This window comes from Cnephaeus nilssonii (assembly GCF_951640355.1).
Source record: "Cnephaeus nilssonii genome assembly, chromosome: 12".
Taxonomy (NCBI): Eukaryota; Metazoa; Chordata; class Mammalia; order Chiroptera; family Vespertilionidae; genus Cnephaeus; species Cnephaeus nilssonii.
The window spans coordinates 40,231,486-40,256,928 of NC_137083.1; the positions used below are offsets into that span (position 1 = coordinate 40,231,486).

General features: G+C 39.3%; 1 protein-coding gene across 3 annotated transcripts in view; it reads left to right on the forward strand.

Annotated features, from left to right (window-relative positions):
* Positions 1 to 12,699: 12,699 nt before the first annotated feature.
* The window catches only part of KMT2E (lysine methyltransferase 2E (inactive)), a 96,093-nt gene continuing 83,349 nt past the window's right edge, over positions 12,700 to 25,443 (forward strand). For 2 of the 3 annotated variants that reach the window (XM_079785837.1, XM_079785838.1), the window contains exon 1: positions 12,702 to 13,039. The gene's annotated coding sequence lies outside the window, so the exon portion shown is untranslated. Of the gene's footprint in view, positions 13,040 to 25,443 lie in introns of all 3 variants that reach the window. The other variant, XM_079785839.1, reaches the window with a different exon arrangement.

A 25,443-nucleotide genomic window follows, 5' to 3' on the forward strand; every position in this document is an offset into this window, starting at 1 on the left:
ATAATCTGTTGATTATAAACCATTCAAAATTGAAGCTAAATAATTTTCCGTACAGAGATAAGCACCTAGCCCTGAACTTCCATCCTATTAATAGGGTTGTTCAACTGTTTAGAAAAATTAGCTATGGGAAAGTCCTCCTCTCTAGTGTAATTATGTTTATAGTTATGCTTTTACTATTATACATTGAAATAAAATACATAATAATAGTAATAAAAATTACTATTATACATTGAAAAGGCAGGTTAAACCTGAAAAATAAGAATCTATAAACAAACATCAGAAGATGGATAGGACTTTTCACTTTGTTCAAAACAATTTAACACCTTTTGAAGGGAAGCTTTTATTTGCAATGGACCAAGTACCAGGATATGTTTCACTGGGCATTGTAAGTCTTTTTTTTTTTTTTTTACAGAGAGGAAGAGAGAGGGATAGAGAGTTAGAAACATCGATGAGAGAGAAACATTGAACAGCTGCCTCTTGCACACCCCCCACTGGGGATGTGCCCGCAACCAAGGTACATGCCCTTGACCGAAATCGAACCTGGGACCCTTGAGTCCGCAAGCCAACGCTCTATCCACTGAGCCAAACCGGTTTCGGCGCATTGTAAGTCTTTCAAGACAATTGTGAGGGATGAAACCTAAGAACAGATGTCCAATTATTTTCTTCATATTATTTTTTTCTAGAATAAGGGTGGTTTTGCTCTTCTGCACACATCATTAGTAATTTTAGGTTTCCTAACTTTTAACTACAAAAATACATCTCTAACCCCGTTCACAATTTTAGTAGCTATTTTGCAGATTTATACTTACACCAAAGAGTGAAGAGACCTACTTAATTTAAACATTTACTTGAGCACTATGTTGTAGGTGTGTTTTTAAAAAATTTTTAAATTGACTTTAAGAGGGAGAGGGAGAGAGAGAAACATCAATGCGAGAATAGAACATTGATCAACTGCCTCCTGCACACACCCTACCGGAGATCAAGCCCAAAACCCGGGCACGTACTCTGTCCGGGAATCGAACTAGCATCCTTTAGGTGCATGGGACAATGTGTAACCAACTGAGCCACACCGGCCAGGCTGTGCTAGGTGTTAATGCAAGAACTATGCATTCATCTGAGGGAGACAATGCAAGTTAAACACTGGCCTTCAGGAGCTCATATTCCAGTAGGGTGAGATTCTATATAGTTATAAATAAACTGCAGTTAAGTGCTATAATAGAGCTCGGGAAAAGGTTTATGGAACTATAAAGAACAATGGACTTCTTAGAAGAGCACCAGGGGAAACTTCATAGAGGAAAACACTTGAACTGAAGGATATGCCTTCTCAAGGGGGAGAAGGGGAGGTATTCCATGTAGAGATGATTTTACAAAAGAAAGGTCAGAGATCACATTGTAAGTTTCAGGAACTGAACGCAGTAATAGTATGGGTGGAAGCAAGAAGGACTATCTGAATCTTTCACTGGAAAAAGACAGGAACCAGATTACAGAAGGCCAGTATGCCATCTTAAGGAGCATGCACTCCATTAAAGCATTTCAAGGTAAGATTCCCATGTTAATAAAATCACATTGAAGGATGACCGATGGATTAGGAGTAAGATTAAAGCTAGAATAAGCCAGGATATCACTATATATGTATATATTATATATATAATTTTTAAGGCAACTGCCTGAACTAAAGTAGAGGCAGTGGTGATGAACAGGAGGGGAAGTAGACCACGAAACAAAGTTAGAATGGACATTACTTAGGAACATAATGGACATGGGTGTTAAAAGATAGTTTGTATTCCATTTTTAGTTAATTTACAAGCATTTTCCCCATATCACTGCAAACTAGAACATCTTGGGCGGGGTTGGGGGTTGGGAGGGGGACTGCTCTCTGGTAATATACATACTTACTGTAGAAAATCTTTCTGTAAGTCTACATGCAAACCCAGAGAGAACCAGTGAAAGCATTCTACTTTATTTCTTTGACCAATTTCTATAGAAATACACTGTACAAAAGTCCCACAAAATTGTAATATTATTTTCATATTTTTACCATTTCTTTGTAATATGTAATGCTTTGAAATAATTATTTGAAAATAATTTAAGTACTGTATTTATGGACTTGCCTATGTCCTTATTTGCTGTTAACCATTTTAAAAACCAAGTGTTAGGTATAATGTTGCTATTTAGAGAACTAAAACTAGCAACTATATTGGTTTCCATATTTCTTATAATTTGATTCATACAAGAACTCCCAAAGTATGGGAACCAATGGATTTGATTAGCTCTAAAGCCCTACCAACTCTTTTTAGCTTGTTACTCATAATATACTGGATTACTACATTCTTACCAAAAGACCCAGAAAAGTTTCATAATTACTATACCTTGTTGACTTATATCCTGTTTGATTTGTCCTTTATTTTTGAAGTTATCCTATCTTCAAACAATGGCTCTGTATTCCAGGGATACAGAATGTGAGCTTTTCCCATCTTAACCATTCTGTTATAAAGGTTCCTGATAAGACTCCAGACCTAATTTATGAAGCAGACCTCGATTTAGAAGGAACATATATAACCCGCTTGTTGCAAAGATATCTATCTAGTTGCTGCCTGCTACTAATATATATGGGAGTTACACATGCACCCTTGACAAAAACTGTTTATTACAATTAATAATTACCCTGCTCTTATGAGTACTTTTCTTCCGAACAGCTCAAAGCCTTCCGGTACCCAATGCCTCCTTGATGTGTAGTTAACAACAGAAAGAGCAATCAAGGAAGTTAAGTTCTGTCAATGAGAGGGAGAGGCTGGAAAGGGCATGAAAAATTAAACCTTAAATGATGAAACTACTTTCAAATTTTCATAGCTTTAAGTCCAAATAGCCTGTGATATCAAAACTCTTCTTACTCCTTCAAACAAAAAGGGTCAATATCCTGAATATTCTAGAGCCCCAAGTTTTAAAAAGTTCATTGGTTTGGCCATAATTAGTGAGTTCTAAAATATCAAGTTTTATGACAGTTATGAAGAAACCCCTTTCACTGAGAATTCTTTTTCAAAGAACTAAATTTAAACCCTACAAATGAATACTTAGCTGTTCTCTTATCTCTCTTAGCCTCACTCCATAACTTGATTTTGTAATCTGGCCCCTTCATTTCATATCTTAAAATATTTTAATTTTCACATGAATTATAGTTATTTCATAAAAATGTATGGCATGGAAAAACTTGCAGTTTATTTACAAACTAGTGGCCCTGTGCACGAAATTCATGCACATTAAAAAGGGATTAATTAGAGGAAATAATTTAATATTGCTATTTGCCCTTTCTCTATAATAGAAGTGTCAGAGATAAAAGAAAATTAGTAAAATGTATATGAAAACCTTCCTCCTGTCAGTCTGGGGCATACCATGGGAGCCAGAGTCAAGTCCCCGCCCACCCACATGTACCTCAAAATCCCGTGAGACCCAGACCCGGCTGGCCCGCCCCCCCATTGGGCTAGATCCAGACCCGGCCAGTCCCACCCTTGTCAAGCCCCGCCAGGCAGGGGACGTAGCCTCAGGTCCCTTGGCCCGGTGCTGGGGTGGGGGGCACAGCCTGAAGTCCCCTGTCAAGCCCCACCTGGTGGGGGGCGCAGCCTGAGGTCCCCCAGCCTGGTGCTGGTATGGGGGGAGCAGCCTGAGGTCCCCTAGCCCAGCACCAGGACGGGAAGCACACCTTGAGGTCCCCCGTCAAGCCCTGCCCGGTGGGGGACATGGCCTGAGGTCCCCTGTCAAGCTCCACGGGGGTGGGGGAGGGCATAGCCTCAGGTCCCTGCTGATTGCTCATTAAGGCTCCTTATGGGAACTTGACCTCAGCTGTGGGTGCAGCCATCTTTGTGATGGAGTGGTGGTCAATTAGCATATTCCCTCTTTATTAGATAGGATGTAACATTTATTCTAGGGAACATGACTTCACGGTTTTTTAACTTAAAAAAGAAAAAAAATTGATTTCAGAAAGAGGAAGGGAGAGGAAGAGATAGAAACATCAATAATGAAAGAGAATCATTGATCAGCTGCCCCACACTGGGGATGAAGCTTGCAACCCAGGCATGTGCCCTTGACCAAAATTGAACCCAGGACCCTTCCCACAGGCTTATCTCTATCCACTGAGCCAAACGAGCTAGGGCATCACTGGAACTTTCTATAGCAGTCACAGACTGCCAGAGGGAAGAGGGAGTAGGGGAAGATGGTAAAGAGGGGAAAAATGGTGATGGAAGGAGGCTCGACATGGGGTAGTAAACAAACAATACAAGATGGTGTACTGTAGAACTGTATACCTGAAATCTATATAATTTTATTAACCAGTGTCACCCCAATAAATTCAATAAAAAATTATATTCCTGTTCTATGCCTTTGGACATAAAGCCATGCTTACTGCAAGTACTTCACTGCCCCTACCCCTTCACTGAAATCCACAAATATTTTGCCTCCTAGTCTAAAAATTCTATTCCACTGTAAAACACAGGAACCTGTGAACTGGGGTTCCTGGCCGAATAATTATACCCACATGGCTTAACCCCAAGCTACATTATAAACTAACAGAATAGAGTCCAGTTTTCCCTCACACAGTAAAAGGCAGGCACACATATTGGAGGAAAAAAAGAGGAACATGATGGACAGAAACTAATTTGGGGGCTAACAATACTGGTGAAAGGTATTTTTAAAAAATACCCAGTTTTATAATATGATAGAATCAACCAAAATATTTGCATCAAATTATATATCCAACTGACTTGCTATCATTACCATAAACTACAGCAAAATTTTCACACACCTGGCATCAAATCAGATTATCTGTTTGCCCAACAAAAACTGAGTGCCTACTAATATGCCAGGAACTTTGCACGTTAGTTATCAACATCTCACAGGCTAATACAGTGATGGGCAACCTTTTGAGCTTGGTGTGTCAAACTTCGCCATAAAACTGAGCATAACTCGGGTAGTGTGTCACTTTGAGGAAAAAACATTATTTCGCAATATTTATAGTTTAAATAACATAAATGTTTCATCCTCGGCATGTGGCCGCCTCAGTGGCCGCGTGTCATCAGAAATGGCATTGACACGCGTGTCAGAGGTTCGCCATCACTGGGCTAATAGAAAAGAGTAACATGAACATGACTGTGAAAGGTACAGAAATAACAAACGTCTCATTTTCAGAAGATAATGATAATTGAGTTTACTACAAATCAACAATGCTCCTAGAGCTTTTATTTCTCATTTAATCCCTAATCACAATGATGAAACAGTCAATATTTTACCTATTCTATGGGTTATGAAACTGAGGCCCAGAAAGCAAGCTACCTAAGGTCTCACTTGAAATGAAAGAGCAAATATTCAAACTTAGGTCATTTTAATTTCAGTGGTGTCCATGAGGTTCATAAGGAGGGGTTAGATGAAAAACCTTGCATGTTATAGAGTGTTTGGACTTTATCTTCAAATCTCTGGTGAATTAAGTCTTTTAAGCATAAAAGATTGTTTTGAAAAGATGTTTGATCACATGAATAAGCTAGAAGGTTAAAACTATTAACCAAAAAAGGAAATACAAGGAGAAAAGTTTAGAGAGAAAAGTTGTTTTGAATTTATTTTGAAGTACCCATATTTAATAGTTCTATTTGAGTTCAGAGATTATAAATTCTGGAGTCATCAATAGGTAAAGGGGTGGGAATTGATTAATGCAATTGGTGAAAAGGTGGTTGGGGACATAACACTGAGAACTACCAAACTAAAAGCAGAAGAAAGCAATAAATGAAAATGGGAGGAAACCAGCAAAAGGTATTTAGCATATAAACCAAGGAGTTTTAAGAAGGAATATTCTAAGTAATCAAATGTTATAGGTCATATAAGACCATCCCATCTGGAACACATAAAAATACAGAACTTTGACAAAATGTTATAAAGGGAAATAATTGCATATAGTCTTATTTTCTAGGAATACCAACATTGACACAAAAGGCTGAGTTTGTGGAAAAAGGGAGCTAGTTAACTTTTAGACACTTAGAAAATCCAAAGCTGGCACAAGTGAACCCTTGACTTCAGATGTTATTGGTAGAATATCTTTTCTCACAGCCATTTAATTTTCTAAAGTATTTTTTTCAATCAATCATTTGATATACCCTCTTATCCTTTTACTCCCATTTGCCCTTTAACTGGCCATAAAGTGAGAGCATGGCAATAAAAACAAAGTAGCTAGAAAGTCTTGCAGAGATGTGGTTAGATAAGTTGTGTTTAGGACACAGGAGAGATGCCTAGATAATACCATACCATTGTTATCACACAAACCTGAGAAGAGTGAATATTTTTTGCTAACTTTTCAGGTTTCTACTATTGTACAGAATGAGAAAAAATAATTTGGCATTTCTTGCTTATCCAGAATAAGTTTTCTTCAAGAATGAGCTGTTACCTTAGCATAGCCTTCTTTCATTAAAAACTTAATACGAAGGATTAGACTAAACTGAAGGAACAGGTTCTTTCTCTCTTTACCTAACAACATTCAAGTTTATCAGAAAGACATTAGGAGCCAGGCATTGGGCATAATGTGTGGAAAGTATGTGATGGAGAGGTTTATAAATTCCTACTAGGAGTTTAGTTGCTAAGTTCTAACCTTGCTATAATTATTCAAGTATTTAACAAATTAGTAGCAATTTCCCCGAATTCAGAGTTAAACCACCTCATGTACTCACAAAGCATTTGTGTTACTTTGCCCCTTAGGAAATCAAGTTATTGGTGATAGAAGCAATCTGGTTTGAGAGAGTTAAGTGCATGGTTTCCATAATTTTTGGAATTGATTACACTAATTTACTTTCTAAGGAGAAAGAGAATCATTTAATAATTTAAAAAAAGGACTTATGCTACCTCTCATTTTTGTGCATTAGAGAATAATCTAGTAAAAGGTATTCCTTAGAATAGTTATGAATAAAATATTACTAAAAAAATAAAAACAATATTACTCATCTTACTATGGCTAATCAGACTCAGTTAAGTATGTACCAGCATATAATTTAGCTATCTAAAAAAAACAACAAAGGGAACGAACCAGTCCTTTTCCTAGGTCTAAAATGTGCTGTCCGTTTTCTTTGTGTGTGTTTTTTGTTGTTGTTAATCCTCACCCAAGGGTATTTTTCCTTTTTTTTTTTTTTAAAGAGAGAATGGAAGGAAAGGGGAGAGAAACACATCAATTGGGTGCCTCACACATCCATCCCGACAGATCAGGGCTGGGGATTGAATCTGCAGATACATGCCCTTGACCAAAATTGAACTTGGGACCCTTCAATCTGTGGGCCAACACTCAATGCACTGAGCCAAACCGGCTAGGGCAAGCATGTCAAACTCAAAGGCTAACACAGGCCAAATAAATGAGGCATGCAGTCCGTGGGCTTGACATGCTTGGGCTAGGGCTTTTTCTTTCTTTCTTTCTTTTTTTTAAAATATATTTCTTTATTGATTTCAGAGAGGAAGAGAGAAGGAGAGAGAAACATCAATGATGAGAGAGAATTACTGATAGGCTGCCTCCTGCATGCCCCCCACTGGGGATCGACCCCACAACCCAGGCATGTGCCCTTGGCCAGAATTGAACCCGGGACCCTTCAGTCCGAAGGCTGACGCTCTATCCACTGAGCCAAGTCGGCCAGGGCAGGGCTTTTTAAGAATAATAATTCAAGTTGATTCAAGGTATCCACAGCCCTTAACAGTTTTTTTTTTACTACTATTTGTAAATATGGATTTCAGGTTTAGTGTTAACATAAGTAACCCCTTACTGATGAAGAGATAGCATTTCACTCATTTTTCAGAAAGTTAAATTTATCAGGCTTGTATGTTGTTTTACCCTAATATTTTAAGGTATATTTGATATACATTAAAGTTCAAACAATTCTCAGATATAAATCTTTTCATTCTGCACTTAGAGGACACTAAAGTCAGGGGTAAGGGTGGGGCAGAAGAAAATATATAATAATAAAAGCGTAATATGCTAATTGGACCGGACAGCCGAACAACCTTCCAGAAGACCTTCTGGACAAAGCCGGGGCTGTGAGGGCCAAGCCCCTTGCACAAATTTTGTGCATCAGGCCTCTAGTTTCATATAAAAACAAAATCCAGTTAAAGTCACAGGTAATTCAGAATATTTTCTTACTTTGAACTTGAGTTTCAACAAATGTGAAGATAAATAGACAATGACTACTGAAAAATACCCCCAAAAGCATTAAGAGTAGACAAAAGGGTCATCAATGTTTATGCTATAAAGCTCATATTTGCAAAATTTCATTTCACATACAATTTTCATAAGCCCTGTTACTGGAATGCCAACCTCATGACACATAAAACACATATAGCTACTAAAGGCTGGCACACTGGCACTTAAAACTGACAGCAAGTGACAAAAATAATTAAACTCAAGGGCACAACAAATTGGGTCCTCAGTATCAGAGCAAGCAATACTACATACCTTGATAAACCCTGAACACATCAAATAATTATAAACTCAAATGATCACTGGTTTTAGATACTGTTGTAAGTTTATAGGTTAAAATGTCCTCTAGATTTGAGAAATAAGGATATTGACTAAAACTAAGGCCAGTTTTGTGGGGTTTTTTGAGTGCACTGTTCCCAGAAGTACTGCAATACCAGGTCAATGCACGGAGTGGATGAAGCAAACTCATTCCATCTCCCTGCTCCAAAAATACATTTAATATATTGTCCTCAGAGGACATATCAGATATTAAATAGATAAGAACAGATACTACTCGATCTCAGCCAAAAGGCCAAGCAGCGATAAGGCCAGTTTTTTTCTTTCCATTTGGGGGGGGGGGGGGTGGAGGGGGGCGGCGCAGAACCATCTGTCCCATCAGCTGGACCTGTTTCCCCACCCATCTTATAAGAGGATGAAACCTTGCTTCAAAGCAATCCTAACCTTTCATCTCTTCTCCAAATTTTAGTGGTCAAAAATGTGTTGTTTTTTTAAATTAAAGTATTTTACACTGTATTGTATAATAAAAAAGTGTTAATATCTAAAAAAGCATGTACAAATTGGGCTGGGTCACCAATGTAAAGAATGGCTCATTTTACTTGGGAATAGGTATTTGGAAGTTTCAGAGGCAAAGGCTCAAGTTGTATTAACCAGGAGCGGGAAGAGGCACACTTCAGGGAGTTGTGAACAAAGATATGAAGGTATGAAATAGCACAACTATTTCGAGATGCTGTTCAGTTTAGCCCATCAGGGGATGTCTGCTATATGAACCCAGTTAGATTTTAACAGAAATAGGGAAAGAAAGGTTGGGGTATGACTTAGATAATGAAATGTAGGATGAGAGGTGAAATAATTTTTTTTTAAGAGAATGGGTGAAGAAAGTTCTTAGGAATCAAGTACTAAGCTTAGTGTTTTTATATGAGGTCAAGTAACCTGTGGCCCCTTGTAAACCATAACATTCCACCTGCAGCTTTGAGACAAAAGTGTGGGAATTATTAGGGAATAGGCACAAATGAAATTGCCCAGAGAACATAAAGTGCAAAAGGTAGTCAAATACAGTAAGTAATTGCAAATAGTATTTAAAATTTCAGAAACGTAAAGAAAAACTAGGGTTCATGAGGCTCATGAATTGGGTGAGTAGGAACAATAAGGATACATGCTTACCAGAAGTACAAATCAAGGATTTGTTTCCATTAGCTTGATAAACCACCTCTTTTCCTTATTAAGGCACAAAAAACTAGGAACATTCTAAAAATTACCTTAAAATCGACTGACTTCATGCTTACTCCTATTTTCTAAGCGAGAATAAAAGTTGCTATGATGGTAACTTTTATGATGGAGACAACCTATACATAACAAATAGACCCTTGAAGCTATTTGTGAGTCCTAATAGGCAAAATACCCATTTTATTTTCGGAGTGAAAACAAAAAAGCTTTGTACTTTAAAATCTTTGTACTACTTAATATTTACAATTAATCATTGGCTTTTCTGTCTTTCACATTCAGTTCATTCACATTCACTAAAAAAAGGCACAACAACTAGTAAGGATTTATGTATACGCAAATTAATTAAAAACATAAATCTTGTTTCCAAACTACCAAGTCTACAAGTAAGACTAAAGGAAGCAGCACAACCTCAGATGCAGGTTAAACGTATCTTTTCAGGTTCAGCAAACATTTCCCCCGGCATCAAATAGAGGTGGTTCCCTCAAAAAGCAAGCCAGATTTCCCGTGCACATGTATTCCAAGAATAACTCCCAATTCTCAGTTGACTTCATGGGAAGAAGTCTTTAAATCTTCACTAGTTTAGATAATGGCTACTATACTAGTTTGGCCAAGTGGGAATAATAATAATAATAATAATAATAATAATAATAATAATAAAAAGTGAGTCTTTCTTATTGCTATGCCAATTTAAACCTTAAGAATTTTTAAATTGCTGGAGATCTTCACCTAGCAAGGTTTCAGAAACTAAAACTAAATCCACACCTCCACAAAAGTGGTTTAAAGAAGGCTTTAATGTTTCATAATGGTGCAGGAATCTTAATATTTACCAAGTGATTATAATTTTATTTAAAAAAACTATACGTAAGAGGGAGACAGAAAGACAACATACAAGTATTGAAAGCAGCCTTAAAACTTCAGATTACACTAGCAGATTTTATTCTGTATTACTGATCATGCTTCAATTTAAACAGAAAAGCAAATCCACTGATAACATTGCACATTCTTGTAGAAGATACAGACAGGGAAAAGTACAGATGGGAGGTACAGAAAGTTTGAAAAGGGCCCTCAAAATTCAGATATATTCCTCTTTTTTTGGGTAACTTTTATAAAATTAAAAGTGTTCCTGGGTGTTATTTATACCTGCTTCCAAATTTAGGGACTACTTTTTATTCGGTCTGAAAAACTTTTTCTCAGAAAATAATTGACACTCCTTGCCTTTGTGGCCCAGAAGTCTAGTGGCTCCAAGGGCTCACAGTTGATTCAAATGTCCACAATAGGGACCTGCCACCTTAGGTTAAGTAGGCTTTGCAAGGAGACCGGCAGATAACAAAACAGGGCGCCAAACCTCCTCCACCGACAGCCGTCACACCCCGTCAGGAGTGTCCGTCCCGGCCCCCCGCGGCCGCAGCTGGTAAGCGGTCTGGGGGAGGGGAAGCACTCAAACAGTCATCTCTTCCTCTTCAGGTCGCCAAAGCCAACCGCGCCAGTCTCCTCCGCCCCAGCCCTTTCCCCTCCCCGCCCCAGCCTGGGTCCCGGCCAAACCCCACAGGAATGCAGCCCAGTCACATGCGCTGCGACGGCGGAGGACGTGCCTCTCCCCCCGCGCCCCAAGGAGGCCCAGCGCCATCTTGCCCTGACGCAGTTACAAAAGTCATGGGAGCAATTGTGTCTCCTCGTCCGCGCCAGCGCCCCAAAGTTCCGCAGAGGCCGAGCCGGGGCCCTCACCTCGCGCAGGGACAGGAGAAAATGTCAGGGAAGAGCCTTGAGAGTCCCTTCGCCACTGCTTGGGTTCCACATCGGCGCGGCAGCAACGAACACCACCGTCACTTCTCCCACTCTGCCTTCACAACAGCCTCCCTCAGGGCTCTGGCCCCACCCGCTGCTGCAACATGAAGTCATCGCCAGCCAATCACAGCGCGCCGGACGGAACACATCAAGCACTGATTGGCTGCATGGGCCGCCTCGGCCTCTCCCCACCCGGTTTACCCAGACGTTCGGGTCGCTGGGAGGCAAGGACTAGACGGAAACCGCCATTTCGGGGAAAGACCCCGAAAACAAGAGCGGGAATCACCGTGCCATTTTAGGGGGGTGCGGGGGGGGGGACCCATGTTTTCTTCTCTGGCCTTGTCCTTTTTTTCTTCGAGATAACCGTCTGCCCCTCCCCCATTGAGTCACCGCCACAGACAGGAGCTCCCGCTCCCTTCCCCGCATGGTCCCTCGGCGGGGAGATCCTTCCCCGGGGCTAAGAGAAGGAGGAGGCAGCGACAGCAACTGCACCGACAGCAACGACAGCTTTTTACCCCGATACACGGTGGCAGGGAGGCGGCGCTGATGGCGGCTGTATTTTTCTTACTGCTCCCCCCGATCTCTTCCGTTTCTCGCTCCTCCATCGAGACGGCGCTGGACTCGCCAGCTCCGCTTTTATCCTGTGCCCAGAGCCTGCGCACTGGAGCCGCCTCAGCCCCCAGTGGGTGTCATTTTACACCCCGAGTTCACCTAGCGCCTGGAGGCCAGCCTGGGGTGGGGGGAGCGGAAGGCCGGGACAGAGTGGGAGAAAGTGCACCGACTTAGGAGGGTGATGGGAGGAGGTGGTCGTCCCCAGGGCCTACGGGCCTCAGGCTTCCATCCCGTCGTGGCGTGCCCAAGCTCACCGTTATCCAGACTCGAGGGCTACTCGGGGGGGAAAAGGGGTAAAGAATCAATCCCACCAGATACCGAAACTTCCCCCAAACCTCCAAGTGAATTGTTGAATGCATCTTTTTGTGGGAAAGACGGAGATTCTGTTCCCCTCTCGGCCTCCAGGTGCCGGTTTTGGAGCCTCTGGAGAGGCAACAGCGGAGGGTGGCAGCCCACAAGCAAAATGGCGGCGGGCAGCCTCGTCCCCTCCCCCTCTGCCCCTGCGGAGCGGGGCGGGCAAGCCCCGTGCACTGGACGCCGCGGACGCCGCCGCCGCCGCCGCCGCCGCGGCCGCCGCCGCCGCCGCCGTGTCCGCCATTTTCCCAGAGCAAGAGGCAGTGACACTGAGCGAGCGCAGGGGGCCCAGTCGGAAACCGTGCCTGAGTTCGGGAGCGGCAGCAGAGGGGCCACAGACACTCGGAGCAGCCTCGCCGTCGCCTCCGCGTTCCCGCTGACGGACGGAGTGCCCCCTCCCCTGTTCCTCGGTTGCTGAAGAGGCTGCGCGCTGCTGTTTGGGGAGGGGGTGTGCGGAGCCGGGTCCTGCGTCCGCAGTGGCTGCTGTCGGGGGGTCGTCTGATCGTGAAGGTGTGGAGAGGCTCCTTCGGGGGTCGAACCAATAACGGGGTTCGGGTGTCTGGTGTGTGAGCATCACAGGTCAGTGCCTGTCGTCTCTTTGGGAGTCCAGGGGGCTTGCGGGGTGGAGGGACGTGTGTTTCCAAGGGGGACAGGGGGTCCCCTCATCTTCATCCTTGGGTGGGGGGCGGGGGAGGAGACGTTGACTCCCTGGTAATCTTGGTTGGGGCCAGACGTTGCTTTTTGGAATAGAATTCACCCTCTCTCTCCCCTGTCCCTGGGCAGGGAGCATTATGGCGGGTTTTAGGGCTGGGGAAGGGGAAACTGGCAGTTAACCCCCCTGGAGAGCGGGAGTTAGGGGAGGGGTGCCCTCCTCCTGGGCAGGTTAGGGCTGCTGGGGTGGGGAGGGGGGCTTGTGGCTGTTAGAAGGGTTTGGTCGAAGGGGTCCCCGGAGCTGCCAGCCCTCCCTTCCCTCCACTGCATCTTGTTCAGGTGCTGACAGTCCTAGGCCTCATTTTCTTCCATTTCTTCCCCGGCAGCCTCCGGGATAATTGTACCGTCCATAGCAAAGGGTTGGTAAGCGAACGGCCTGGGTCTCCGTCTCCCTTTGTGGGAGGAGGAGGCAGCCTCTCAGCCTCCCCGGGGGAAGGTAAACCCGCCCCTGAGGTGGTCACCCCAGTCCCCAGCCTTCTGCCTCCTCCCCCACTTCGCGGGCATTATCGCTGCCCTTTACTGTACCGGAGGCTTAGGACCCACAGTATGGCACATTTCAGAAAAGCTTATTTTGACCAAAGGGATTGGCACAAACACTGGCAGCGGACACAGAGGAGAAACAAACGGTTCACTGTGCTAAACGGGGGAGGAGGGAGAGAAACAACAATCCGAGGGCTCTCTTCCCCTGGCCTTAGTTCCGTGGAGATCCGTTCTTGCTACACTGCCTTAAAAATGATACAATTTGAATGCAAAGAGAAAGGGCCAGAGTTGGCGTTAGAGTCAACCCCGTTTTTCCTGTTTGCCCCCTTTTTGGAGATGTGAATAAATGTGAGGTATTTGGAGGTCTGGAAACCTTGGGGGCAGAATTAAGTGAGGTGCATTCAGCTCTAGGCTGGAGACATCAATACCTAATTGGAAAATAGTCCGTTTTCCCCTTTAATTTCCGAGATGGGAAGTAAAAAGTGAAATTTCCCTCTTTTGTCCTTTACAGATTCTAAAAATGGCGGCCCCAGGCTGATGTTGTGGTAATCTAATCAGCTCGGGTCCTCCACACCCCATGCAGTGCGTTTGTCTGCAGCATATTACAGGCTTATTATGTTTACATGGAAAGACTGGGCTTTTTTCTTCCTTAAACTGTTAACAAAAATATGTGGACTTTACTGCAAATTACAATGCTGTGTTTTAGTTGATTGATTTTATTGGTTTTTCCTGAGAGGCAAATAAAGTGACAGACACCACTTTGGAAAAAAATAACACTCAGGTAGTAGCCTTAGAAATTTCACTAGTGAAGCTAGGTACTCTTTTACACATTAAAAAAAAAATCTTTCGGGACAAATAATAGTTTTTGCTCGGTTTAATCCAAGCATCTTTCAGTCAGTATGCTAAAGTAAATTAAAATGTTTAATAAGTGCGATCTGGTTTGTATGACTAGATGTTTTAATCTAGAGTGAAATGTTTCCCATCCAAGTCTTTACCAATTTTGTGAATTATGGTTTTTGTACTCTCAGATTAATTTTTAGGGAGCTGTACAAACAAGCCCAAACCTGTTACTTCACAGGGTGTGGAGATGCTTGTTTTTCTCACTATTAAATTTTGCATCCATTTCCCCCATATATTTAAGAATTCCTTAAGAATTTTCTAAGGTAATTGTGTATTTTATTTAATAAAGTGAAGCTCCATGCTTTGCTGCCTTTTAATATTGTCTTATGGCACACTATCATAATTTGTAGATAAAAAAGTATGGTTTTAGTTCATGATCCCCCTGCCCCCAATGTGCCCATTTATCTGTAATAGGATGTGAAATTTAGTCACTCCTAATAGACTTTAAATGAAAGCCACACCATAACAGGGTCTTGAATCCACTTTGTGCTAATTTCAGAATCTTATAGATTGATGCAGAAAATGAAGTGGTGTAATTTAGCTGTATTTTTTTAAAGTGTGAATGATGATTTCATCTCTATAGTGGGAGGTCAATTTTTTTGGCCTGAATTAAGCAGTGAGATATGAGTGGGCAATTAATGGCATTTAATGACCATTCTAATTGAGAAGCAACTGAAAGATGAGTGCCTTTTAATCCAGCAGTACTTAAAAAGGTTGGAGAATATATACGCTTTTATGATTCTCTTATTCTATTGTAAATTTTGCTCTAAATATATACAACGGAATAAGAGAATCATAAAGTTCATATTTGAACTAGATTGATAAGTTTCTATTCTACAAAATTATTGTAAAAATAACTGACACGGAGTTTCATCATGGAAGACTGAGCAATTATCCTTACTTAGAGTCTCTGAAATATTTTATCGTACTGTAAAGTGAAATGTTGATGGGTAGTGGGAGAGTTTGTGGAGGGGTTTGTAATATGCTGAGTGATCATATAAGTACAGATCCTTAACTCCTGTGTAAAGATTGTGCATTTGTTTGAAAGACTAAGTGATTAATAACGGTGGTTAAGTTGGTACTTTTAAATTACTATCTAATGTAGGAAATCAGTATACTCTTAGGGAGATTTGGTTTATGTAGCCATAGGAGGAAACATTGTCTATACCCAGGTTTTTCTTGATAGTGACCTTGGTCAGGTCTAGACACATAAAGCATGTGGACTTAATTTAGCTTCAAACAAACAATATCAAGTTAGAAATTACTATAAAAAAAGCTGCCTTCACTCGAATAGTTTTCCTCATACTGGCCTGCTTCATTGCTTTGGGTTTTGTTTGTTTGCTTCTTTTTGTTTTGATATGTTTTGGTTCCTATAAAACCAGACTGGCTTTTTTTTTTTTTAAGTATATTACACTTTATTTTAAGTGGTTACTTTATAAATAACATGGCTATCAGTGTTTGTTTTTTATTGCTGTACATCCCAGTTGACTAAGTTTTAAGTTGGGATTGTCGAGGCAAATTTTTAAAAGGTTAGGCATAATTTTTGTTTCCAGAGTTTTGAAACACTTGGTCCCTTGGGGGAAAACTAGTCAAATGGTCTTTGTTCTTAGGATAGCTGAGTTTGAGGGATTAGTTGTTTATCTGTTTAACTGGGTTTGTAGAAAATCATAATGTAATTGGAGAGCAAATTTTATTTTTAGAGACTACATTTTGATCATACTTCCCTTTTGTTGTCAGTGTGAGTTATAGAATCCCTTTGATCTGAATTTAAGTTTAGAACCTTTTTATGGGGCTTCTTCATTTCCCTTCAACTCCTTAGGTCTCTGATAACTCTCTTACAATTTTGGCTTGTCTTCCTCACAGCTTCCAGCCAGCGAATTCTTACCATATATACCACAGTAAATTCTAAGACTTCTTGGATCTAAAAATGAGGAAGTGAGGAAAAAAGCCAATTAATAAGTTAGGAAAAATTATTTCCCTTAATCCATACCTTAGTGGTCTTAGCAAAATGATAACTTCTTAAATTGGTATTTTATTTCTAAGAATAAAGTACCTATTTTCATGCATCAGACCTTTAAACTTATGGTTTTATTTTTAAAAGTATGTTATATAAATCCTAACAATTCAGCTTTTCTGGAAGTTACTACTGGGATTTTAATGTGTACTACCATTGTGTGTTTAAAATGTTGTATAAAACCAATTGGACTTTGAAGAGCTATTAAAAACTTCTTAAGAAATATTAGAATGGAATTTTCTTAAAAGACGCTACATTTATTTTTAAAAAATTTAATAGCGTATAATAGCTTTTATCATCAAAGGATTTATTCTTAGCAGATGGTAGGCGCCAATTATTTGTTGAATTTAAAGCTTTTGTTTAAGTGAACACATTTACATCTCAAATATTCATAGTGATCAGGGAACTGTTTCATATCATATGTTAGAATAAGTGTTAAATACTTGTATCCAGTGAGACTTACTTTTTAATGTTGAATACAGAATTACTTTTATTTTAAGATAAAATTATTTTTGTGTTTTGACTGGCAAAATATAAAGGACTAGTGGCCCAGTGCATGAAATTCATGCATGGGGGGCGGGTAGTGTCCCTCAGCCCGGCCTACACCCTCTCCAATCTGGGACCCCTTGGGGGATGTCCAACTTCGGGTTTAGGCCTGATTGCCCCCAACTGCGCCCCCCCCCCCCCCCCCCCGCCAGCCTGCTCGCCCCCAACTGCCCTCCCCTTCTGGCCTGATCGCCCCTAACCGCCTCTGCCTCTGCCTGCCACCATGGCTTTGTCCAGAAGGACATCCGGTAGGTCTCCCGGAAGGTTTCCTGGTCTAATTAGCATATTACCTTTTTATTTGTATAGATACTATTTGAGATGTTGCTGTATAAAAGTTAGCTAGCTTTTAGGCTGGGTTGATATTGGAGTGGCTCACTGTCTTTTTTTTTACTGTCTCTTTTCCAATGTATACATGTTGAGAGGAGTCTCGTGTGTTTTTTTAGTAGTGAAAGATAATATTTTGTATTACCTAAATATTTATTTAATATGGAAGAGTAATATTTGTGGTTGAAAATTGTTTTTAAGTGCATTAAATTTGAAGTAGACAGTATTTAACTAAAATTTTTGCTATTGCAATCAAACAATTCGTATTTTATAAAGAGGTAGGACTTAACCAAAAGAAATTTTTTTGTTTGTTATTGTGAACCTTTTTGCTAAGTGCTGCATTTATAATTCAAATGTTGTTGACTCAGGCTAATGTGATTTATTTGTGTCTTTTAAGAATGAGAAGTTTTTATTAATCATTGGTAACATATGCTTTTTACTTAGAGTCAAGAGAACAGTAGTCCTGTGTTTCACTTAATATGAAATCAGTTGTTTTTTCCTCATGGACAGCTCATAAATCAAATTTATTTTTAGACGGTTTAGGAAAGCCATTTTTGTATTTTAGGTGAATTTTACAGCTTTATCAAAAATCTGATTTGGTTATTTACCTAAACTGTTTGTGATGTTGGTCATTTTGAATGTAACAGGTCAGTCACAGATTACTTTTAATTAAAATATTTATTTTTGCATTTTAAAACTGTCTCAAATATGAAATCTTGTTTTGAGAAAGGACCTGCATAAAGATCAACATGAGAAACAAGTTATTATGCAGCTTTCTTTATTCTAAACAACTGAAGAAGAGAGATAATTTTCTAGCAACTATTAGATGATTGCTCAATTTAGAGTTAATCCAAAGTAATAAATATTCTTGGTCCTGAAGTTTGTTATTGAGAAAGATTAAATTGAGTAATCACACCTGTGTTATAGCCAATGTGGTTGCAGCATTTAAGGTCTGAGCCTGTGGCAGAAAGCAAAGTAATATATTGGTGGGATTGAGTTAGTTTTGGTTTGTAGTATCTATAAGGTAATTTTAAAGTAAGTTCACGTAATTATGTTATCTAACATTTTATCTGAGACCAGAAAATTTTAAAAAAACAAACATTTTATTGATTTTTTACAGAGAGGAAGGGAGAGGGATAGAGAGTTAGAAACATCGATGAGAGAGAAACATTGATCAGCTGCCTCCTGCACACCCCCTACTGGGGATGTGCCCACAACCAAGGTACATGCCCTTGACTGGAATCGAAACCAGGACCCTTCAGTCCGCAGGCCGATGCTCTATCTACTGAGCCAAACCGGTCATGGCGAGACCAGAAAATTTTAAAAAATTTTAATCTATGTTGACTTGTTTTCAAAGGATATTTAAGACATTTTTTACTTAAAGAGAAACAATTTTCCTTGATTTCCATTTTTTTTCACTGTTGGTCTAAGGGTAAGGTAAAGCCTAGTATCAATAATGGTTTTTAGCAAAAAAATGAGGAATGGTTGGTTAAAAGAATTAACCATTATCACTTAGGATAATTATCAGGAAAAAAAACCACACAGTTTTGTTTTTTCAGAAGTTCACATATCAGGAGACTATATATGAGAAAGATAAAATCTATTAATATTGTTTTTCCTACTTCAAAGTAATAATGAAATTTAGTAGTTTCTACTTTTGAGAGAGACCTCTTGAATTTCTTTTATCCTGCTTTATATGTTATTTAAAGAAAGACAGAATACAGAATTTGAAAACCCATTTCCTTTTCAATAGTGTGTCAAAAGATAGGAAGATTCTTGATGTGACTGGTGGGACTGTGCTTCGGCAGCCATAAATTAATTGAGGTTGGGGGAGAGGGGGGATGGTCTGATTTAGTCTGCTACATACTCTTCTCCAGAAAATAAGATTGTTCCATGTTTGCTTTTCTGCTTCTCTTTAAAGGAAGGTGTATAATTGGTTGAATTGACACAGCCTTGTTACATCTTACCATTAAGCCCCCACTAAAACAATATTTTTGAATTTATTGGGGTGACTGGTTAATAAAATTTATATAGGTTTCAAGTGTACGGTTTTATAACACATCATCTGTATATTGTATTGTGTGTTCATCACCCAAAGTCTAGTCTCCTTCCATCACCATTTATCCCCCCCAATACAAAAAACAATATTTTTGAAGCACAGACAAAAGATTAATTTAATTATTTGTCTTGCACCATTTATTTCTACTTTTCAAAAGCCTGTTGTTTCAGGGTTTGTTTGGCTATAAGTAAAAGAAATCAGCCCCAACTAGCTTAAATAAAAGATTTGTTATAAAGCTATAGGGAATTCTCACAGAACTTATTTAAAGAAAGTACAATTGGGCCTCACAGGAATTGAGAAGGGGTCAGAGAGCCACTATTCTCCACCTTGATCCTTCTAATTAGCTGTGACTGAATGGGGTAGGGTAAGTATTTATGGTGTGTGTGTGTGTGTAGGGTGGGAAGTTTCCTTGGATGGAAAGCAAGAGAGGGACACTTCCAATTCATCTGAAAACAATTGCCTTTTTTTCACAGATGTACTTGAGAGGGCCTCCAAAACTAATTGGAATCAAACCAATGAATGAATCTGTAATAATAAAAGGGTAATATGCTAATTAGACCGGACGTCTTCCAGATGTCCTTCCTAAGCTGGGGCCTGGGGAAGCAAGCCCAGGTCCCGGGTGCTTTCGGGCGGCCGGAAGGAAGCCAGCCTGGGTCCCGGGTTCCTGCCAGCAGCCAGAGGAGGGAAGCCTGGGTTCCAGGTGCCTGAGGAAAGCTGGTGCTGGAAACCAGGGGAAGGAAGGCCTACTCTTGCACGAATTTTCATGCATTGGGCCTCTAGTGTGTGTGTGTGTGTGTGTGTGTGTGTGTGTGTGTGTGTGTGTGTTGAGGAATGCTTTTAAAATAACCCAGTTTTTTGTTTTTTTTTTGACTGGCAAAATATAAAGGACTAGTATAATTTTTGTACTATTTTTGTACTAGTTTTGTACTATTCATGTAACTTTTCTATAAGTTTGAAAATATAATTTCAAACTTATAGAAAAGTTACATGAATAGTACAAAACTTCTTTATACCCTTATAGATCTGATTTTTAACATTTTGTCACATTTGCTTTATTATTCTCTCTCATATATATGTGTATATGTATGTATATATATATATATATATATGTAAATTTTCCATTTGAGAGTAGATTGTACATATCATGCCCTCTTACAATCCTTAAATACTGTATTAATTTCCTAAGAACAAATATCTTTTTTTTTAGGTAACCAGAGTGGTTAAATTCAGGAAATTTAGCATTGATGTAGTATTTAAACTACAACATTTTAATATTGTCCATAGTCTGTTTTCATCAGTTGTCCCAATAATGCTCTTTATTAGCTTTTTTTTTTTTTTTTTTTTTTCTGATACACTAGCCACTCCAGAATCACAGATTGTATTTAATTCTCAGGTCTCTAGTCTCCTTTAATCTGGAAGAGTTCCTCAGTCTTTATCTTTTGTGACATTGGCACATTAGTTATATATACAATGCCCCTCATTTTGGGTTTGTTTAAGATTTCTTCATGATTAGATTCAGTTTTTCATTTTTGGCTGGAATACTAAATAAGTAATATGTGTTTTTCTATCATCTGGAGACACTTGATGCCTTTTTTTTTTTTTTTAACGCCTTACCAGGAAGTTTATTTTGATTGCTTAGTTAAGGTGTTAAGTAGTTTCTCAATTGTATAGTTAGTGTTTGTCATTTTGTCATTGTTAAGTAACTTGTGGAGAGATATTTTGAAATTGTGTAAATATTCTGTTCCTCATCTGACTGTCCTCTCTGAGACTTGGCATATATTGATGCTTCTTTCCTGAATAAATTTTTGCTATGGTGATTGTGAATACAACAAGGTTTTTGCAGTGGTTTCTTTCCAGGTAATTGGGATTGTGGAAGTTGTACTTGCTTTTCTCTTCTGTTTTTTTCTGTAATGCATGTGGGTCACTTTTGTAATCACAAATAAAAGAAAATTTGAGGGGGGAAAGTATTGATAATTTAGATAGCATCAAATAGTATTTCTGCATAGCTTCCTACACAAATGCGATTTAGAATAGGTTCTTGAATGCTGGTCTTATTTGAAATCCAAAACACAGAAATTAAGTATTTAGATTGTTAAATTATTTTTTTAATGATGTGGTTCTAATTCCTCATTTAGTTTTCAGAATTACTGCTAAATGAGCCCTGAGTTACACTTGTTTAGATTTATGAATTGCTGCTAATGCTAGTAGTTTGACTTTTTAGACAAAGCTGAAAGTAAGTATTTTAATTCTGGTGATATTCCCCTTCCTCCATTAAAATCTTCAGATAATTTTTTTGAAATAAAATACATTTTTCTGAAATGATTGAGACAGGTGTTTTTTGTTTGTTTTTGCTAATCCTCACCTGATCTTTTTTTTATTTTTATTTTTTATAGAGAGAGTGGAAAGGAGGGGGAGAAATAGAGAGAAACAGCAATATGAAAGAGACACATCAATTTGTTGTCTCCTGCACACACTCTGACCAGGGGCGGGGTTCAAGCCTGCAACCCTGGTACATGCCCTTGACCGAAATCGAACCCAGGACGCTTCTGTCCGAGGGCTGACACTCTATCCACTGAACTAAACCGGCTAGGGCGAGACAGGTTTTTTGTTTTTGTTTTTTAATATATATGCAAGACATTACTTTTTAAAAAGGGGTTGTTAAGGTGGTACATTGAATACAGCAGAGCATCAAATATCTATAACTCTTAGTTAGGACAAAGCATTGTATGTTTATTGGAACTTGTATATAAAGAAATACATACCCATTGGAGAAAAGCTCAGAAAGCCTGCAATCAATGATTCTCTCTCATCATTGATGTTTCTATTTCTCCCTCCCTCTCTGAAATAAATAAAAATATATTTTAAAAAATAAAACTTAGTTGAATCAACTGTATCTGTCTTAAGAGAATGCAAGTTCAGTTTGTAGGACTGCCAAATCTCATCCATTGTTTCTTCTTCTTCTTCTTCTTCTTCTTCTTCTTCTTCTTCTTCTTCTTCTTCTTCTTCTTTCTTCTTCTTCTTTCTTCTTCCTTCTTCCTTCTTCCTTCTTCCTTCTTCCTTCTTCCTTCTTCCTTCTTCCTTCTTTCTTCTTCCTTCTTTCTTCTTCCTTCTTTCTTCTTCTTTCTTCTTCCTTCTTTCTTCTTCCTTCTTTCTTCTTCCTTCTTTCTTCTCCTTCTTCTCCTTCTTCTCCTTCTTCTTCTCCTTCTTCTTCTTCTTCCTCTTCCTCCTCTTCTTCTTCTTCTTCTTCCTCCTCCTCCTCTTCTTCTTCTTCTTCTTCTTCTTCTTCGTATTGGGTGAAAGGTGCAAAAACAAATCCCATGACGAAGTAGAGAATTTTCTTTTTATGCCAGAACTTGTGTTTTGGACATGGAAAGTAGCACCCTGTTAAGTGAAATGGAGAAACTAGAGTCAGAATTGATTTATGAGATTTTTTCCCCCAAAAAAATGTTTTTATTGATTTTAGAGAGAGATACATTAGTGTGATAGAGAAACATCAGCCAGTTGCTCCCGTATGCACCCCAACTGGGGATCGAAACTGCAACCTGGGTGTGTGGCCTGACTGGGAATTGAACCAGCAATCTTTTGGTGCATGGGATGGTGTTCAACCAACTGAGCCATATCAGCCAGGGCTTTTGAGATCTTTTAATTAAATATTTCTCATTGTGGGACATGTTTTATTTACATGGAATGCTTATTAAAAATGAACATTCTTGGGTCCCCCTTCCACACCTACATAATAATCACATCTAGTGGGGTCTTGAATTGGTATTTTAGTCTCAGCTGATTTTTATACTGTTCCAGCTCTTTTATGCTACAAGTAGATTAAGCCCCAGGGAGGTTAAATAAATTTCCCAAGGTTGTTAAGTAACTTGTGGAGAGATATTTTTAAAAAGTGGTTGATTGAGGATTAAACTCAATATAGTTAAAAAGTGGTTGATTGAGGATTAAACTTTAGGTACTGATAGTTGGTGCTTTATACTTTTCTAAGAAGCCATGTTGACTCCCCTCTTGAGACACTATTTTTGGATTCTCTGAATAAAAGAAACACTGGTTTTTGTGCAATATCATGTGATAGACCATATATATTTAGTGCTTCTGTACATCCCAGTTTAAGATGATCTGATGTACTGGTTTCCACAACGCATGTGCTGTTTGGTTAAAAGTCTTGGATTGGAATTATAGCAATACAAATTGGATCAAGTTGTGGTGAGCCATGAATGCTAGGATAAGAGTATGGACTCTGGGAAAACTACTGAAAAATCTGCTTCAGGAAGTGACATACTGGGACATGATAATCCTGCCCCCCCCCCCCCCCCCATTTTTTAAGATTATGGAAGTAATTACAAGAACTTACTAAAAAACTCAAACAGTACTTCTTTAGAGGCAGTATTGCAAAGAGCTTAAGAGAAACTGTAGGACCACAGTGCTTTGGTTTGACTGCACTCAAACCAGGTTGCACTGCTGTGTGACCTGGGGCAAGTTACTTACCTTTATGTGCCTTAGTTTTTTGATCTACAAAATGGAGATAATAGAGTCTACCTTATGGAGTAGTTTTGAAAATTCAACTAGTTAATTTGTGTGAAATTCATAGAGCTCTAGTTGTTTCTGAAAAAAAAAGTCTCTGATTCTCATCCCTAATGTTTCTCAGATGCTTTGTGTTAGGTCTGATCACATAATTTAATCGATACCCCCTACTACCCTGAGAAACTGACCTTTAGATCATTTTGCAACAACATTCCCTTTCGCTTAGACCACATTCCACTTGCTAAGACCATTATATTTCCCTTCTGGATTTTCCCAGGATCCAGACAGCCCAGAGAGTTTCCCAAAAACCTTCTCATCCCTGGTGCTGGCGCCATTTTGGGGCTCAGCCCATCTAGTTTTCTAGATGATATAATAAACTTAAAATTCTTACCACTTTTGGCTTTGTGCGTACCTCCTTCGGTGACCCTAACACTGAGGTGATCTCTATTTATAGTATTTATATATTTTTCCTATAGTGCTTTATGTAGATACTGTAGAAGTTCCTTACCCGTCATTTAACCAAACTACAGGATTAATATTCCTTTAAGAAAATACATTTTTTTAAATTGATTTCAGAGAGGAAGGGGGAGAGAGATAGAAGCATCAACTATGAGAGTGCCCCACTCTAGGGATCAAGCCTGCAACCTGGGCTATGTGCCCTGACGGAATCAAACCATGATCTGTTTCATAGGTTGCCGCTCAACCTCTGAGCCATGCTGGCCGGACTAAATATTCTTTCTTTTAAAAATACTAATAATGCCTGCCCTGGCTAGTGTGGCTCAGTTGGTTGGAGCGGGTTCGATTCCCGGTCAGGGTACATACCTAGATTTTGGGTTTGATGCCTGGCTCTAAGATTTAAAAAAAAACCCACTAATGCCCATTGCATGTTGAATGATGCAAACTATTATTGCTGCTCCCACTGTTGAATAGAATGCTTATAAAAGTCACATGATTGCATACGGGGGGAGGGGTGTGGGATGGGAATGGGGGGATGAGGGTGAATATGTGATACCTTAATCAATAAAGAAATTTTTTAAAAAAGAAAAAAGGTCATAAGATTGTTCCTAAATTGATTTATCCTATTGTACTTATATTGTGTTTATATTATTTAATTAGATATTACATAAACCACAATGGTATGAGTGTGAAGAGAGAATTGTTTAAATGAAAATGAAGTTAAATGCTTTGGGAAACTAAATAAATTAATTGCTGAAGAAAATTGTTGTTTTTAAGTATCTGTAAGCTTCTGGTCAGGATGGCAGTGTAGGGATATTGTGATTCATGATATTAGGTAAAGTATCTAGCCCTGGCACTTAATAAATGGTGACTGTTTTTGTTTGTTTGTTTTTAAAAAGGTAGGTATGGGTAAGACAAACAATAAATGGTGTCTTGTTTTTTTTTTGTTTTTTTTTTTAAAGTTAGGTA